This window comes from Ochlerotatus camptorhynchus, unplaced genomic scaffold, assembly GCF_037179485.1.
Source record: "Ochlerotatus camptorhynchus isolate MF236.1 unplaced genomic scaffold, CSIRO-AGI_Acam_v1.1 ptg000330l, whole genome shotgun sequence".
Taxonomy (NCBI): Eukaryota; Metazoa; Arthropoda; class Insecta; order Diptera; family Culicidae; genus Ochlerotatus; species Ochlerotatus camptorhynchus.
In genome coordinates this window covers 10,783,613-10,797,608 of record NW_027040818.1, presented here as the reverse complement: position 1 = coordinate 10,797,608, position 13,996 = coordinate 10,783,613, and the positions used below count along the sequence as shown (strand labels likewise).

The 13,996-nt window shown below is 39.7% G+C and overlaps 1 protein-coding gene across 2 annotated transcripts in view; it reads right to left on the bottom strand.

Moving 5' to 3' along the window:
* Positions 1-13,996, bottom strand: part of Pka-R1 (protein kinase, cAMP-dependent, regulatory subunit type 1) — a 173,369-nt gene that overhangs the window by 128,457 nt on the left and 30,916 nt on the right. The gene's annotated exons all lie outside the window — the stretch shown is intronic.

Sequence of the window (13,996 nt, the reverse complement as noted above, 5' to 3'; positions counted from 1 at the left end):
TTTTTTTGCTGCTCAGAAGCGTTGTGCTCGTTGTGAGTCACCAAGCGTCTCCACCCCCGCCGCCGGTGGGGATTCTAACCATACCCGCCGGCATCGATCGACCTGCGATTTACCTGCCTGCCGGCAAAGGAACCTACGGTGAATTTCACGGTCAACCAACACGATGGTCTTTACGGCAAAGGGAAAGCTATGACGCACATGGCATAATCACTGTGTTATCCTTCGGAATGCGGAGTTTTCACGCACACGGCGGCGGCGCTCAGAATTGCACCCGGTTGGGCACAGTGGGTGTTTGTGTGGTGAAAATTCTTCTCACGGAACATATACCACTAAAACGATAGACGCAATGTTTGAGATACATACCTGCAATGAGAGAAAGAAGACGATCATTAGTAAACAAATCTATTCAACTTAGGATTGTAACATTTTCGTTATATGTATTAATAATGTTTTCATCAACTGTCTCTTACAGAATCTGTAGGCTTTTCAATTAATTTCATAATGTTTATACCGACTAGCCAATTGTATGGATTAAGCTGATTTGATTTATTTGCCGTTTGGTTTATGTGCAAACTTTAAACTTTAACCTAATAAATCTCATTTTATCCTAAGGTGCATTTTTTCCGCACAGAAACAGTATGCCCTCTCATCATTTGAACGAAAGTAAAACCAGTAGCAATGTTCGCAACAAGGCAAATACAAACAACCGAACAGAGGTTGTGTGAGTTTAGGATCGGAGAGTCCTTTTCTCCTCCCCCCCATCAGTCAGCAAACACGTGCAAATCACACATTACCGTCCAACACCACCGAGATGGGATGGTGGCCATGCGGACTTGTATTGAGAGCGACCTTCACAAGGATCTTTTGCGCGACTACTCGTGAGAATGCGGAGAGTTGCCAAGCGAGAGAACCACAGAGCACATAAAATGATGGCAGGTTTTTTGGCGTGTTATTTCCCACGAGGGAAAGCCTAGCAGTTTGTTTATGTTTGCCTTTTGTATGTATTATCGAAGCAACGGTAGTTGGGTGAAACATGCAGCAGGTTCAGCGAATGGAGCTTGCGCGAATACCACAACGGTTGGTGAAGCTTTCACTGGAAAGCTTTCGAATGGCTGATGCGGTGTAATATTTCAAACTTGATGGAGCTTTCATTCGTCGTGACGAAAGCATGAGCAAATATACACCGACGATCAAACCTACTCAAAATTGGGTCGATTTGACTCAATTTCATTAAACGTGGAAACATTTCTCGAATATGGGAAAAATCGATAGAGATTTCACTCAGTCGATTACTATACTCCTAGACTGATTAAAATTATCATGGATTTTTCTCATATTTGAGAAGTTTTTCCTGAAAAAGCCCAGAAAATTCAACTCACTTTTGAGAAAATCTACTTTTAACGAAATTGACTTGACTCGACTCAATTTTGAGTCGGTCTGATCGTCCGTGTAGAATAGGAAGCGAGGCTGTGAGTAATGATAATATTGCAATATTGGAACAGTTTCGTCGCGATAAACATCACTTCTAGCAGAAGTTCTTTGTAAAAAGTTTAATTTGCAATGACCTTTATAATTTACTTTTAAGAAAATGTGTGGTTTGGTGCAATACCTTTAATCATTTCTTTTAAGGTGACTCCTTGTTGAGTCCACAAATGGCCGCCACGTAGGCTATACAATAGACCTGTTCATTTTAACAGATATGTTCGGTATGCAGAATCTACACGAAAACTATGTTTGAACGTAAATTTTAGAACAGTATAAGGAACATTACCCAGGGTAATGGGGATGAAAAAACAAAACCGAAGGCTCCTGTTGATCCAATCCCTGGATGCAGCAAGAATTTTCCGCCATTGCCCAACAAAGATAAAAAAAATAAAAAAGCTGCTCCTCAAACTTCTCAAAAGAAATCCAAGTCCGAACGAGGTTTGCTAGCTTTTTCGGACATTGTGGAATTCATATTAAACATGTTCAACATACAAGACCCTCTAAGAAGCTTAGTTTCTGCCTTGCTTCCAACGTTAGAATCATATCTTAAGCAATTGACTGTTTCATGGCCCCCCCTTGCATCAATCATATCTTTCGATGGATAATTCGTCGAACGAGGTTGAAGATATGATCACTGTACTACAGTGGAACTGCCGTAGTCTAGTGCCTAAACTAGACTCGTTCAAATTTTTACTTCACAATTCTGATTGTGATAAATTTTCTCTCTATGAAACATGGCTTTCTTTCGATAAAGAACTCAACTTCCACGATTTAAACATTATACGCCTGGATAGAGACGATTCTTATGGAGGAGTACTTTTAGGGATCAAAAAGTGCTACCCTTTCTACAAAATTTCCCTTCCTGCTCTATCCGGCGTCGAAATCGTTGCTTGCCAAATAAATGTGAAGAACAAAGATCTTTGCATAGCTTCAGTATACGTTTCACCAAGAACCTCCATTAGCCGTAGTCAACTCTGGAATCTAGTTTCGATTCTTCCATCCCCAGTATTAATTCTGGGTGATATGAACTCCCATGGTGGGGCGATCTATATGACGACAATAGAGCGGCTATTTTTTACGATTTATGTGACGATTTCAATTTGACTATTTTGAACACTGGTGAAGCGACACGTATAGCAAAACCTCCGGCTCGAGAAAGCCGACTCGACCTATCTTTGTGTTCAAGATCGCTATCATTGGATTGTCAGTGGAAGGTTTTCAATGATCCCCATGGTAGCGATCATTTGCCAATCATCATTTCAATAAAGTGTGGCCCTCCTTCTGCAGAACCATCTCGGGTTCCATTTGATCTTACAAGGAACATCGACTGGCAGAAATATTCAACGGCGGTGACAATCGGTGTCGAATCAATAGATGCGCTTCCACCATTGGAAGAATATCGATTCCTAGCCGATTTGATTTACAAAAGCTCACTGGAAGCACAAAAAAGAAAAGTTCAAAGTGCACCCTTTAAAAGAAGACCAGCCACACCTGGTTGGGACGAAGAATGCACAAAATTGTATGTAGAAAAATCTGATGCTTTCAAAGCTTTTCGTAGACACAAAACCTCCACTTACTTCAAGGAATATTCAAAGCTTGAGACAAAGCTGAAAAAATTAATCAAAGCAAAAAAACGCGGTTATTGGCGCAATTTCGTCGAGGGACTCTCACGAGAAACCTCAATGAACACCTCGTGGAGGGTGGCTCGCAACATGCGTAACCGCTCATCTTTCAATGAGAGTGAAGAATACTCCAACCGATGGATATTCGATTTCGCTAAAAAGGTCTGTCCGGACTCAGTTCCAGCACAAAATATACTTCGAGAAGCGTCTCCTAGCGGCGGCTCTCTGGATAGACCATTCTCAATGGTGGATTTCTCTATGGCTCTTCTTTCATCGAACAACTCCTCACCGGGAAGCGATATGATTAAATTCAATCTTCTGAAAAATCTCCCAGATAGCGCTAAAAGACGCTTGCTAGATTTATTCAATTCCTTGCTAGAAAACAACATTGTACCGCCTGAATGGAGACAGGCCAAAGTAATAGCCATTAAAAAACCTGGCAAATCAGCGTCTGACCATAACTCATACCGTCCGATTGCTATGCTTTCGTGCATTAGGAAATTGTTGGAGAAAATGATCCTTCGGAGACTCGATCACTGGGTCGAATCAAATAACTTGCTATCAAATACACAGTTTGGGTTCCGCAAGAGCAAAGGAACAAACGATGTGTCTAGCGCACAAGGAGCAATTGGCTTCAGTATTCTTGGACATTAAGGGGGGCTTTTTGATTCAGTTTCCATTGAAATTCTGTCAGACAATCTGCACAGATGTGGACTTTCTGGAATTTTAAATAATTTCTTGTACAATTTGTTGTCAGAAAAGCAAATGAACTTTTCTCTTGGAAAACTGACAACTTCCAGAATTAGTTACATGGGCCTGCCCCAAGGCTCATGTCTCAGCCCTCTTTTTTATAACTTTTATGTCAAAGATATCGACAACTGTTTGGCAGAATAATGCACGCTAAGACAACTTGCAGATGACGGTGTGGTTTCCGTAAGAGGTCCACATGCCGTGGACTTGCAAAGACCATTGCAAAATTCCTTAGATAACTTGTCTTCTTGGGCTATGAATCTAGGGATCGAATTCTCGCCGCAGAAAACTGAACTGGTAGTGTTTACTCGAAAGCGGTACCCAGCCCAAATGCAGCTTAATCTTTTGGGGAGAAACATTACCCAATCATTGTCTTTCAAGTACCTTGGGGTCTGGTTTGATTCAAAGTGCACTTGGAATGCCCATATTACGTATTTGAAGCAAAAATGTCAGCAGAGGATCAACTTTCTCCGTTCAATTTGCGGCACATGGTGGGGTGCTCATCCGAGAGACCTCATACCGCTTTATAAAACAACTATTCTCTCTGTTCTAGAGTACGGCTCTTTCTGCTTTCTCTCGGCAAGAAAAAGTCACCTAATAAAATTGGAACGAATTCAATATCGTTGTCTGCGTATTGCTCTAGGCTGTATGCACTCAACGCATAACATGAGTCTCGAGGTTCTGGCAGGAGTAACACCCCTCCAGAACCGTTTCTGGGAGCTCTCTCTCAGAATACTAATCAAATGCGGAGTGACGAACACACTTATAATTGCTAATTTTGAAGAAATTCTTGGGCTGAACACACAATCTCGATTTATGAGAATCTACCACCACTACATATCATCAGATATGTGTCTTCCTAGTTATACTCCAGACCGTGTTCACTTCACCAATCGCAGTTCCTCAATTGAATATGATCTGACCATGAAACAAGCAACTCATGGGATTCCCGATCAACTTCGACAGAAGGTACTGACCCAATTCCGAAAAGTTTGTAATCAATTCGGAAAGTACTGAGTCACTCCTTTCCAATCCAAGGGGCAAGACAACTGCTAATCATGAGCAATTTCAGAGTTGCTTTTGAGGCACCTCGAGTAACTCACATTGCTCAGTGAGCAAGATCGCTGTAATTTGCTTTCTCACTTTTCGCATCACAGCAAGCCGGAAAGCTTCTGTCAAATAAAATAACAATAAAAGCGGAACTCGGAGACGCTTAAATCATCTCAGTTTAATAACCTTCATTCGACCCTTACCAACCGTGAACGTGAAAGGAACTTGTTGCAACCTTACACTTACGACGGTCGAATGCTTATCTGGTTGATGTGGTAGAAAAACCCGATCTGCCTGACCAAATACTCAAAATCGATACTTGTCGAAGCAATCCCGTCCCATCGCTTGATAAACTGCCCCTGGATGGAACTGCGAACCGAGCTCTGAAGTACCACGATGCCGTTCTGCTGACGGGGGACATCCATCCCCGCTTTTGGTGCTTTTGCTGGGCCTTCCGGATGGTCGTGATTCGGTCCCGTTTTTGCTATACACCACCGAGATTTTGCTGCGGCAGTCGACCGAAGTCTCCAGGAGATTAAAGGGCGAACACGAAATTATTGCGACACCGAAATGTCATGTCAATTTTCTTATAATGTTTAGAATCAAACCAAAATTTTAGGGTAGTTTTATACATATATTTACTTCAAAAATCAAAAGAAAAGTTAATCGATGGAGCCTTGAGTGTAAAATTGAACGCATTTTCGCTTGATGCCCTCCATCAAAGTCTCAGTTTTTTTTTCCATTTTCTTAACATGTCCTTCTCGTTTTTGACTGTCTTCTTGCTCTTCCGAAGTTCCCGCTTCATTATTGCCCAGTACTGCTCCACCGGGCGCAGCTCCGGACAGTTTGGCGGATTCATGTCCTTTGGCACAAAATGGACAGAATTGGCCTCATACCACTCCAGGACACTTTTAGAATAGTGGCATGATGCCAAATCTGGCCAAAATAGCGGAGCTTCGTCGTGCTGCTGCAAGAACGGCAAAAGGCGCTTCTCAAGGCACTCAGATTTGTAGATCTCGCCATTTACTGTGCCCTTTGTCACGAAAGGCTCACTCCTCAGTCCGCAAGAGCAGATGGCCTGCCAAATGAGATATTTGGAGGCGAACTTCGACATTTTCTTCTTCTTAAATTTGTCGTCCACATCGAACTTGCTCTTGCCGGTGAAAAACTCCAACCCCGGAATTTGCTTAAAATCGGCTTTTATATACGTTTCGTCGTCCATCACACAGCAGCCATATTTTGTCAGCATCTTCTCGTAGAGCTTCCGTGCCCGAGTTTTAGCCGTCGATTGTTGCCGCTCATCGCGGTTTGGGAAGTTCTGTACCTTGTATGTATGTAGTCCAGCTATCTTCTTTGCATTCTGGACGTAGCTCTGCGACATGCCGATCTTTTTAGCCAAATCACGGCTTGAGACGTTGGGATTTGCTTTAATCATCCGCTTCACCTTTCCCTCCGTCTTTTTGTTCTCCGGTCCCGGTTTCCTTCCAGCTCCTTTGCCGTGGTCCAACGTCAACCGCTCCTGGAACCGCTTCAACACTCTGGAGACGGTTGAATGGTGAATGTTCAACATTTTTCCCAACTGCCGGTGCGACAGGTCAGGAAATTCCAGGTGTTTGGAAAGAATTTGTTCTCTCAACTCGCGTTGGTTCACCTCCATTTTCGTTGAATCGAAAAACACGACTTCGAGTTTGAAAGCATGTACACAATACACATCAATGAGAAAGTGTGCAAAATTTGGTTGATTTTTACCCAATGGTAAAAAAGTTATGCCCTGTAATCAGACACATTCATCGCAATAATTTCGTGTTAGCCCTTTACTCACTGCTCTGTGTTTGCCATGGTGCAAACGAAAGTTGATCGAAGTTAGTTATTACCACATTGACTGGTGATGCCTTTTCCAATAGGACTCCTGTTAAGACTGGAGAAACCTAAGATGATGGGATCGCTGCATTATAGGTGGAATTTCAGATGTTTAGAAGAATATTGGAGAGCTTTTCTGATCAGAGATGATCCTTTCAGAGTGACGACTGGGACTGGTTGCTGAAGCACAACCCTTAAAGCTGGTTGGAAGTGTAGGTTGTTATTGGTAGTAAGCAGGCACCGGCACAGGTTCTTCCATAATATTCCAGTTATTCGAGAGGCTCAGAATACACTTGGGATTACTTTATTTACTAACAAAACTGACGTCTAATATAAGACGTATATGCTTAAAAAAGAGTAAACGGAGTAGGCAGAGAAAATATACATTGGTACATTGAGTTACTCGCGAGTTACTCGCTGCAAAAAAGCAACTCAGAGTAAACCTGTCGCACCCCTTGTTCCAATCATTTCGGAAAGTACTGAATCACTTTAGAAAAAATTGAATCACTTCAGAAATATTCGGAAACGCTTCAGGAAAGAACCGTACCACTTGGAAATGGACTGAATCGCTTGATAATTGAATCACTTTAAAAAAGTTTTAAAACATTCACCACTTAATCACTTCAGAAAATTTTGGATAGTACTGAATCACTTCAGAAAATTTTGAAATCAATTCGGAAAGTACCGAACCACGATGGAAATGTTTTCAATCACTTCGGAATTATTTTGGATCACTTCAAAAATGTTCTAAAGTTCTTATTATTTGATATTACTTCAGAATTCACTGAACCACTTCAGAAATGATAGGAATCATTTTGGAAGGTACTGAATCACTTCAGAAACTACTAAATCATTTAAAAAATTTAATTTGGAATCGCTTCCGAAAGCCCCGAATAACTTCAGAAAATTTTTGAGTCAGTTCGGAAAGTAGTTAATCAATTCTTAAAAGTTTGGAATCTATTCAGAACTTACTGAACCACTTAAGAAAAATTAAGAATCATTTTGGAAAGTCCTGAATTATTCCAGAAAAGTTTGTTATCACTCTCGTAATCACTTCCGCTAGTACTGCATCACGTCAGAAAGTATTGAATCACTTCAGACAAGTTTGGAATCAATTCTGAAAGTACTGCATCACTTTGGAAATGTTTTCAATCATTCCGGAATTGTTTGGGATTATTTCAGAAATATTCGGAGTCAATTATGAATGTACTGATTATTTTATTTTACTTCATAATTGACTGAATCACTTCAGAAATGTTTGGAATCATTTTGGAAAGTACTGAGTCACTTCAGAAAGTACTAAATTATTCCAAAAAAGTTTGGAATCACTTCCGAAAGTCCTGAATAACTTCAGAAAATTTTGGAATCGATTCGGAAAGTACTGAATCAGTTCTTAAAAGTTTTGAATCTGTTCAGCAATTACTGAACCTCTACAGAAAATTTCAGAATCACTTTGAAAAGTACTGAATCATTTCAGAAAAGTTTGTAATCACTCTCGTAATAACTTCCGCTAATGCTGAAACACGTCGGAAAGTATTGAATCACTACATAAAAGTTTGGAACCACTTCAGAAATAACTGAATCACTTAAGAAAAATCGGAAGCACATAGGAAAGTACAGCATCAATTCATACACATTTGAGATCAATGCCACAAGCAGGCATGACAAATCATTTACATTCATTTCGTGCATTCATTTACAATCATTTGCCTCTAACGTTTTTCATCAACAGAATTCCATGAAATTGTGCATGAAACATTTGTAGGTTTTGATGTTAGCTACACCTTTTGCGAAGATAACAAATCAAGAAGACTGTCAACTGTTCCCTTCTCCCATACAAATGTCAAACGACACTGATAACAGCGCCTCTATCAATTAAAGGTGGAACTTTGAAGCACAAGTATTAGTGAGACTGCTTATAAAAAGTGACTGTGTGTGTGACCTAATGTCACCGAAACGAATAATCATAGCACGGTATTCGTTGTTGTTTTTGTTTTGCTCTACAAAATTGCACGGCAAATTGTATCCTAATCCCAGCAAGCCGCTGGTTTTCCAACTCCAAACCGAAAAACTAGTCATGGTGGATCAAGTAGAGGATTGAACTCGGATCGATACCTAGTGAAAGTAACTTTTACTTGTGAACGAGGAACCGAAATATTGTTTATTTTGCCTGTTGGAAGCAATCAATTATAAGGAATTGGCAGCTTCCACCACCATTGAGTGAACTACCCTCATTCGGAAGCTGCTAAAAATTCAAGGATTCAAAAAGAAGAAAGATCCGGTACCTACATCACGATCCAACATCACGAGAAACGAAACGAAAATGAAAGGTTGACGGACTACAATCCCAAACTGTACGTATTGATAAAGCATATATTTCCATTTTACATGTTGTCAGAACATGAAACCACCAGATAGTGATCCTCTGTATGATTTAACAATTCTTGGAATCGACCGACCCTTTCCAGAGAATGATAATAACAGTCTCGGATTGGCCAATGACATTCAAATAGTCAGCGAGTACTGTGGCAAGTTGCCGAGCGTCACAACTTAACTCCCCCCGCTGTGGCCAGGTGCATTCTACTAATGCATCATATGAATGCCCATAAATGCATCACTAAAGGGCTTAGGAAAAGTGGAAGATAATCCTGAGATAGCAAATTAATGATCGAGGAAGGTCCTACCATCATTGTGAATGGCATCATTGCCATAGTTTTAATTTCCAAAACAAATTTACTTACGCATCTGTTCAGTTTCAGCTGGAATTTTACTCGTTGTCAGCATAAAGCAAAAAAAGAAACGTTTCACTATTTACGACAATCATAACAAAACCAAGGACAGCTATTTCTACCTATGTGTGTGTGTGAATGCACTCGTGAATTAACACACACCATCATATACGGGTTCCACTTTTGCTCAGAAGAGGCGTTGCCGTTACTGTCTTGATTTTTGGCAGAGTTGCCAGTCTTCTTGATTTGTAGTCTTCGCCTTTTGTAAACAACTCAAATCTGTATCTCTTATGCATGATGAACTAGAGCGAACAGAATCCACTGAAAAGTAATAACAAGTTCTGTCCACTCTAGTTCATCATGCATTAAGAGGTACAGATTTGAGTTATTAATAAAAATTATAGCTAACATCAAGATCTACAACAGCTTCACACATCATTTCACGGATTTCTGTTGATGGAAAAAGTTAGAGAGTAATGAATGTTAAGAATGCACGAAATGGATGTAAATGATTTGCCATGCCTGACCACAAGTACTGAAACACGTTGGAAAGTACTGAATCACTTTAGAAAAGTTCGGTATCACTATGGAAAGTACTGAATCTCTGCTGAAGGAAGTGTTACTGCTACCAGAAGCTACAACAAATTTAAACGGCACTTTTCAATGCTCAAAATTACCTGTAAATTTTCTACTTTGTTCGACTCTTATTCCTCTTCAATCCTTGTTTGGACCCTACCCGAGGTAATTCAGGTTGGACATTGGCTTGGAAAATTCCTCTTCGATTCTTTGGATTCTTATAGTAATCTGATTGGAACTCGATTTGGAGAAACGTTTTACTGCCGCCATGGGCGCCTAAACGCAAAAGAAAAGGACAATCTCTTGATCCCTCTTCTGAAGAAATTCAATTGAGCAATTAATTTGATATGCTCACGGAAGATGAGAATGATCCATCATCCAGGCAAAATTCTAATAAACTTTCCCGGCTTTATTCCAAGAAGGAAAAGATTCCACCTATTGTGATAATCCCTTCAGATTTCCATGCTCTTCCCACAGAACTTTTGAATTTCGTTAAATTCAAGTTTTCAGTTCAAATTGGCCGTCGGGGTGAATCAGTGTATTGGCTGAAAGCTTCAGTGGCCATTAACAGCAGTTGAAAATTAGGGGGACAAGATATTCAACTTCAAAATCAGAGGAAAAGCTCGACTACAGGATCTCCACCTGTTAAATGTTTTGATAGTAAGCATCATAGTTAGGCGTGGAAGGTATGCATTTCCAAAGGCTTGATAAACAATAATTTGAATTTCCTACCTCGAGTTGCAGAACCTTCTCCAGCGTTCCAACCAGTCCCAATGGTGATGCATTTTCTCTGACTGCTTTCATTCTTTTAGATTAGCATTGTAAGTCCTTCCTATATAAAGATTTATGTATCTATCCGCCTCCATCAGCAAAAACATCGGGATATTATAATTAAGGCGCAGTATAGCAAGCCGTTCCATAGCGTAATTCTTCAAACAGGAGGGACTTATAACGCTAATCTAAAAGCATAAATAGAGGTTCTGATAATTTCAGTGCTTGTACAGAAATCTTAAATCTGTGATAGGGAAATCCCTTTTTTACCACCACAGAAACACCCCATTTTGTTATGAAAAATAATGGATACGCGTTGACAAAACGTACGAAATAATTAAAAAAAAAAAACAATATTTATTGAAAAATGTTTACTCAATTGGTAGCTTAAAGAAGAACCGAGAATTGATTGGAGGGATTTCAAGCGAAAATTTTCTGATCGCAGATATTCGCGATCAATTACGGAATTTCGCATAAAATAGATGCAAAATTGTGCACCAACTTTGTGTGTGTCTGTGTGTGTGTGTGTGTGTGTGTGTGTGTGTGTGTGTGTGTGTGTGTGTTTTTTTAAGCGATCTTTACTAACCTTGAAAATTTACTCAAAACCCTTTACAGGATTTTCCTTTTTAATAATTTCCCTTCTTAGAAATTATTGCAGATTTTTTCTAAAATAAGTTTGAGATTCTCTCTGCAGATCAATGCAAAAAAGCTTGAAACTGATACTTAGGTTTTCTCCGAAGCTTCCACCTATAATTAAATTTTAAATTCACATGAATTCTGTTCGAAATTCACCTAAGAACTATCTTGATATTTTGCATAAAAAATTCCTGAAAATTCTCTAGAAATTCGTTTTGTTATACCCTTGAAATTTCCTTAAAATTATTCCCTGAATTCCTTTGGAATTGAACCCTCAAACTTCAATCCCATTGGTATTTTTCGCAAAACCTGGGATCCTCTTTAAAATCGACTTGTAATTTTCCACAGAGCTACTTAAAAATTCTACTCTGAATCTGAGCTCGCCTAAGTGATTGACGTTAACGTTTAAAATTTAAAGAGTTCTTTCTAAAAAATCCCTTTAATTTTCTCTGAAATACATCGGTGTTATCTAAAATGTAAAGTCTTCTCAAAAACTCGTCTGGTCCAAGAATCTTTCAATTTTTCACAGGCCCAAAAAAAAGTTTGTTTGACAAACAGATTAAGTAATTTTCCCCCGATTTGACATCGAAACTCACAGGTTTTTCCCGGTGACTTCGAATTTACGACTTTTTCCCGATTCACGGTTCATCCCGCACCGATATCACGCGATCGACTCTCCACAAATGAGAGAGCGAGATATATATAGAAAATCGACAATCGGATCGGATGATATCGAGTAGATGCGAATTGAGCTTAATGCAAAAACAGCTCGTAGCAGAGGGGAGTCTACTACCACCCCACCGCTGGTTGTTAAGGTGTTATAACTCATCACGCCCGTCCGATGCTAGGAAGTTTTCCTGTACGACGCCAGAGAGAAAGGTAAACATTATACCAAAATCTTACCGATGGCGATGATGTTGCTGCTGGTACCTTGAGCGATTTGCTCACGCTATTTTATAGCTTTACAGGTTCAAGTAGAACGATACGCAACCAAGTGGTACTTGATTATGACGAAAAGGTTAGGGAAAACGTTTTTTCTCATGAAAACAGTAATAAAATAATCACTTTTTATTTCTACCATTTTCAAAAAGTTTTTCTATGCTAAATTGGAATAGTATGTATGTCAGCAGATTCGTAGAGTTATTTCCTATCGGTTGGTGTATTTGGAATTTATTTTCATCTATCAATAACCAAGTTATAAGCGTCCAAAACCTAACACCTTTTTGTGATGGTCGCAATTTTAGATTTCCGATGTTAGTTCCGTTATTGTTATTTTATGAAAATAAGCACATTCTGCATGAGCGCACAGTTTGCATTAGCACAAGCTCATTGCACTTCTCTTTATTTTTGACGTACAAACACACAGATGCATGTGCTTATTCGTCTGTGCTTTGTGCTGTTCCCTATCCCTGCTCGAAGGGGACTCGAGCGACTAAGAGTTTGTGAGATTTCAAACTGGGAAATTTAACGAATCGCTGGACCCGAAAAAAATATATAAGTAACAATGAGAAGAAGACACTAAATTTTCATGATTCGCAAAACGTATCATGATTATGACGATTCAGAGATTGCAAGCTCTGAAAAATTGTTTAAAATTATTTAGATCTTGGGGAGCTTGCACTTTGGTCATTGCACATTTTACGAGAAATCAGACTTACTTGATGAAAGCAATTAGGAAAGGGGCGTCATTTTCAAAGCGTACGTTCACTCCGGCGTAACTTATGTATTTCATCCAGTAGAATAATATGCTGATTAGATCTGCATATCTGATTTAGATCTACAAACTGACTTCCAAGGTTTGAAACCTTTAGTAAACATTCTCAACTTTATTATGTGTGTAGAATATTTCCAGCGAATCCAAAAGTTTCAGATCATTTCCTTCTTCTACCGCTTAGAACAAGTTTTCGTCCCTGAGAGGCATCATCTGGCTCATAAAATTTAATTTAAAATGCTCCATTTAATTGAACCTGTGAACTTCAGGCTACTATATTAATGGGAAGCTGTCGTTACAGATGGCGCCAACCGAAGAGTGGGTAATTAATTAATATCCTACGCACAGCAAATTTCACAACGATCAATCATCATTTCAATGAACTTCCAACCGGCAACGGTACTCGATTCAGTTCTCGATGGAGTGTGTCGGATCTTACCACATAAAAACCAGACGTAACCGAAAGGTAGAGAAATCACCCTCATAAAATTTTCATCTCGGATATCCCACATCCGGGTGATCGTTTTGCTTTCTGCTTTTTTGTATTTATGAACACAACCATATGCACCTACCAACACAAAGAGTTCTGCCAAAGCGCACAACCCGAAAAGGAATTCCATACTTTCCCGCACTCAATAATTGAGCACATTTTGAAATAAAATGAAAATAGCTGCCGGTGGTAAATTGGCACACTGGGGACCCTCTCTCCCCCTCCCAATGCCGGGTATCATATAGTGGAACGACGACGTCATAAGAGCAAAATGGCATCGAAGAGGAACAACAGCATCAACAATGGAAGCGACAGC